This window comes from Seriola lalandi, unplaced genomic scaffold (assembly GCF_002814215.2).
Source record: "Seriola lalandi dorsalis isolate HSWRI2012SDOR001 ecotype SW California unplaced genomic scaffold, Sedor1 jcf7180002054366, whole genome shotgun sequence".
Classification (NCBI taxonomy): Eukaryota; Metazoa; Chordata; class Actinopteri; order Carangiformes; family Carangidae; genus Seriola; species Seriola lalandi.
In genome coordinates this window covers 39,264-45,134 of record NW_019524919.1, presented here as the reverse complement: position 1 = coordinate 45,134, position 5,871 = coordinate 39,264, and positions in this window count along the sequence as shown.

The window sequence follows — 5,871 nt, the reverse complement described above, 5'->3', positions numbered from 1 at the left end:
GGGGGGGGGGGGGGGGGGGGGGGGGGTCACATGATCTCCACACTGGAACAAAATAAGACAGAATGAGGATCCAGACTTCAGAACCAGAACCTGGTTCAGACAGAGAGAGGAGGGGACCTGCTGTCTCTGTCCATGACAATAAAGTTATTTCAGTATGAATTTAGTGATTAACAGTGAAGGAAAGTGTCTTCAGTCCATCTCTGGCCTGTCTCCCTCTCTCTGTCTGTCTGTCTCTCTCTCTCCCTGTCTCTCTCTCTGTCTCTCTCTCTGTCTCCCTCTCTCTGTCTGTCTGTCTCTCTCTCTCTCTCTGTCTCTCTCTCTCCCTGTCTCTCTCTCTCTCTCTCTCTCTCTCTGTCTCTCTCTCAGCAGGACAAAGTCCGTCTGTCTTAATCTGATTTGGAGGGAATTTGATGATAAGCTTCAGGCCAGAGACACACACACTGTGTGGGAGGGGGGGTCCCTTATTTCCTCCTTCCATTCCTTCCTTCCTTTCCTTCTTCACCTCTTCTCCTCCTCTCCTATTTCCTCAGTTTCTTTCCTACTTTTTTCTTTCTTCTCCTTCTTCAGTCTTTTCTTCTGTACTTCCTAGTCACCTTCCATCCTTCCTTCCTTCTCTACCTTCCTCTTTCCTTCCCTCCATTCCTCTTTCTGTCCTTCCCTCACCCCATCTTCGTCTCCTACCTCAACCTTTCTTTTCCTACTTCCTTCCTTCCCTCTCTACCTCCTCTCTCTCTTCTCTGCTCTCTCTATCCCTCCATCCTTCTTCCCAAGCTTCTGTCCTTTCTGCCTTCTTCTTATTTGAGTACACACACACACACACACACACACACACACACACACTCACACACACACACACACAGTACATATGATTCTCATTTCCTTTTCTATCCATCTACCTTACTGCCCTATACCTCCTTCATTCCTTTCCTAACTCCTTCCCTCCTGCTCCCTTCCTCACCTCCTCATTTTCTTCTCTACTTCCTCCCTTCCTTTCCTACCTCCTAACCTCCTTCTCCTCTCTGTCTCTTCTTTCACTTCACCTTCTTTTCTGCTGCTTTTATCCTCCTTTTCATGCTCTCTTCTTCTTCTTCTTCTTCTTCTCCTCTTCATGTTCTTGTGTGTGTGTGTGTGTGTGTGTGTGTGTGTGTGTGAGGGTTGCAGTGTGTTGCCTCATGCAGCAGACCTGCAGAGGCAGATCAGAAGCAGCTCTTAATGCTTTAGTCATGAGTTTCTGAGCAGCAGCAGCTGAACGTTGGTCTCTTTAATATTTCAGGCGTCTCTGCGTTATCGCACCATGATGACATTTAGAGCTGAGGAGGTGTAACGCTGCTCCGACGTGACCCGAGGACAGAAGAAGAAGAAGAAGGAGAACAGCTCCCATCCTGGCGTCAGCGTCAGCGCTTCTTCATCTCAGGTCGTTTCAGGTGAAGTTAAAGTCAAGACACTTCCCACAGCTGATCTCAGTTCACTTTTAAAACTCCTCAGCAGCTTCACTCAGGAACAAACTCTCTCACTTCTTATTGATAGAAAATACATTCAGTCACAACAGACAGACAGACCTGCGTGTTCACTCTCCATCGTACATGTTTGCACACAGCTGTGAAACCTACGGTGGCTGACGAGGACAAACGCGCTGCAGCGGACGAGGAGCTTTACCCGTCCATCTAATCCATCACAACAGCTTCAGCAGAAACACGCTGCGGCTCGTCTGCCTTCGCCAGCCACCGAAGGTTTCACATCAGTGTGTAAACTGCTGGAGGAGGAAACACGACGTGATGATTGAACGTATTTTGTGTCATTCAATAAAAAGTCGCTGTAAAAAAATAACTTTTACATTTACGTAAAAACCTGAACCAACACAAAGAACTGCAGGTTACTTTTACAGGTGGAGAAACTTTCTTCCAATGTTTGTTTTCTTTTTAGAATAAAACTGATTTACAAAACGTCTTTTTGTTTTTCTCATTAGTGAGTGTTAACGAGTTACAGCAGCTCGTTACTGTAAAACTCATCTACGCAAACAGACGCTTTGTGTTGCACTTGTTAGTTAATGTGTATTTATGGCTGGATTTCCAGCAGCCGCAGTAACGTCCTGCACAAGCATTTCTTTACACTGAGTTCACGAATTCAAACTGTCAGGACGTCAGCAGCTTCACGATCACTTGCTTATTGACACAAAACACATTCATTCATCACGTCTTTCTACTTTCTAACATTCACCCGTTCATTCACACACTCACACTGATGGAGCAGCCGTCGACCTGAGGTTGAGTTTCTCACCAAAGACACTTCAACATGCAGACTGGAGGGGCCGGGGATCGAACCACCGACCTTCTGATCAGTGTTTGACCTGATCTACCTCCTGAGACACAGCTGTTGAATTTATATTTTAAAACTAAACACAACATGGCTGAAAGGTTCTGCACTTACATCCAAAAAGAGGAAGAAGAAGAAGAAGAAGAAGAAGGACGGCGTGCGGCGCAGGAGACGGTTTTCAGCAGTACTGTTGTATTTCAGTTTCTGTAGCTGCTGAACTCAAAACAACTTGATTAGTCCCAGCAGTCAGTTATGAGCAGCTTGTACACAGAGGAACACACAGACGCACAATAAATGATGTTGGGAAGTAACTTTAATCAATAATAGATCAATAAATAAAAAGACTGTGAGGCATTTAAAAGTCAGATTTCAGAGGGGATGAACGAGGTTTAAAGGCAGGTAAAACATGAAGAGGCTGGTTACAGAGAGAGTTCATGTTTCTTTGTTTCACCGACGACCAGAGAACAGATTCCAACTGTCACTGAGACACTGAAACCACAGGTCAAAGAAAATCTCAATAAAAGACTCAATGAATAACAGACAGGACGAACGGACGACAGAAGAAGAAGAAGAATCATCTCCTCGTTTCACAATGACCTCACTTCACACTTAAGATCATCTGCAGATTTCTTATGAAGTGACAGTTTCTACACTTCCACTGTGTGTTATCTTCAATCTGTCACATCTCAAATCAATGATCAATTCAATGATCAGAGCGTTCACGGTCTGAATCTGAACGGTGGTGACGAGACGCTAACAGCTGATGAAGACTGAGGTTTGCTGTGACCCTGAAACATGCAGGTGTGTGAGAAACATGATGAGGGTCTCATCCAGGTCTGAGTCTGAAGAAGCTTCAGCTTCACATCGATCACACAGGAGGGAAGTGAAACCACGACCTGCTGGAGTCTGTCCCTCCTGTAGAGGACAGGCAGAGAAACAAACCTCCAGAACATCTGTACAGAAGCTGAACATCTGTCCACAGATCTGCTTCAGTATCATCCATCACCTGGAGGATCGACTGACAGCAAGAATAAATACAGATGTACAAAATATTTAAAAAATAAAAGAATTGAACCTCACTTATAATAATTCTTTTAAATATCAACTTTTGATTTGAGTAGAATTAGTTGCTTGTTTTCAGAAATGTAATATATGACATAGATGTCACCTATATGAGGATATATAATTATCACATATATACATCCTCTGGATATATGAAGATACAAGTTTATAACATATGAAATACACATAATAAAATGCAAGTTTATCAAAACAACAATTCTATTGTTTATGCATGATTTTCTTATTAATTTTAAGCATACGTGTCTATCTTTTATACGTATACTTACATATATAGTTACATATATGATATAATATATACCATAGACGGGCTTTGGGAGGGATATATTTATGTAACGTCTACAGTATAAGCATAAACATGTTTGTATTAGCTACACATATATGTCAATGTATGATTGTTTGAATTTGTTCCATATGTGATTTATATATAAAGGTATATACACATATGAACAAATATTTCATATATGGAAATTCAATACATGTCCACATGCTACACTTGTGTTTGGGATGTCTGGGCTTCGTTCTTCTTGAGTTTTGTATGAAAAGGAATGAATCCGTATTAAAGGGACAGGATCGATATCGTACTGATATTGATCAGCTCTCTGCTCCGCTTGTTTTGTCTGTGTGGTTACAGTAAATCCAGCTGTTGGATTAATGCAGTGAAGTTAAAGGTCCTTCAACTGTGAGGAGACAGTGACACCTAGTGGTCAGAGACACAGCAGGTCTGAACCACTTTATCTGCCCTGGTGTTCATGAGGTTTTTAACTTTAAAACTTCACCTTAAGTCTTTTCTTCTACAGCCTGATGAATGTTCCTCTCATGTAATATTCTAATGAACTGTGTTAAAGTCTTCAGGTTTTATATTTCACCCCCATGTGACCTCATACTTCTCAGTCCTTCATATATTTCTTTATTTTTTCATCATGTTTGTGAAGACTTTGTGTTGTCTCCTCTCCCCCGAGGCGCTCAGCACAAATCAAACCGCACCCCGCTGATGTCATGATGATGTCATCCGGTCAGTCGGCCCACACACTGACATCAACACCTCGTTTTCATATTATCTTTCCCCCAAGATTAACAGTTCAGTCCTGCAGCCTCTTTCCTGCAGAGCTGCCCCGGCCCCGCTCTGGCTCTGTCCCGGCTCTTCTTTGGCTGAGATCTGGTTTGGTCTCGGGTTTCTCCCGGCCCTGCCCGGGAGTGCTGTTCTGGCTTTGTCCTGGTTCTGTCCCAGCCTCGTCCTGGCTCCGTTCTGGCTCCGGTCTTATTCTCCATTTTCATTCCCCCCAGACTCTCCTGTCTGTGTTCTGGCTCCGTCCGGGTCCATCTTCCTGGCTCAGATACTCCTGACCCTCTGCTCCCCACCCTGAGCTCAGTCCAGCTCTGTCCAGGTTCAGTTAGTTTAAACCCCCTGAAGTTCAGCAGCTCGCTCGTGTTACAAAGAGCGGGGAGGCTCAGTGTTTTCTGTTGCAGTTGAGGGGGTCTCAGATTTGGATCTTTACGGGGCCTCAGCTTTCTGCTGAGCCAGGCGTTTGGTTTGTGTAGAGCAGTGTGAGTTTTTATAGATCACTGAGGGGGTGTGAGTGATTTCAGGCTCAAAGAAAACAAATGACAAACTGTTGTGAGCTTTGGACAGAAACTTGATCTCTGACACTTCAGCTCCTCTGAGTCTGAGACCAAGATCTACAGTTCAATAAGATCTGTCCTGACCCCTGTGTCAGACCAGCTCAGTCCATACCAACACTATAATGTGGACGCTGCATCATTTTGGGACTTTGAACAAAAAACAACAGCTTTTTAAAGATTTCTTTTAAATTGTGTTTTAACATTTAATTTTCACAGTTTTCTTTACTGACATGAAACAAAAACACTTCATCCACATCTCAGGACCGACGCTGGTGTGACTCACTCTGGATATATGAAGATATAAGTTTATAACATATATGAAACACCTATAGTAACATATGTATATGTACATGTATTAAAAATATCTATTATGATTTTTTATATGGTATAACATGTTGCCAGCACATATGTTAAAATATTTAATTTATATATGAAAGTTCATTTGAAACAGCATACATACATAAACATACATATTTGTACAGGCTAGACATAAATGTCAGTAAATGGAATTGTTCCAGTTTCTAATAGGTTTTATATGTACTTTTTACATGTATGTTTTTCTTTTATATGTACATATTACATTTGTGTATGGGTTGATTTACAGTAAATTGACTTTATTACAGTTTTTCTCAGTTGCTTTGGTTCGTTTCTCAGATCAGAATTGAAATTCTCAAAACTACTTGTTCAATCTTCACATCATTGTGTCACTTGTGCACATCAAGAAAGCAGTTTCTCATTTCTTTGAACAAGTTGCAAATGCTTTGGTTCATCATGCAAATGATTATGTTCAATTCTCTGCTGTTTCCTACATTATCAGTTGCTTATGTCATGTTGATCAAAATGTATTATAATGGG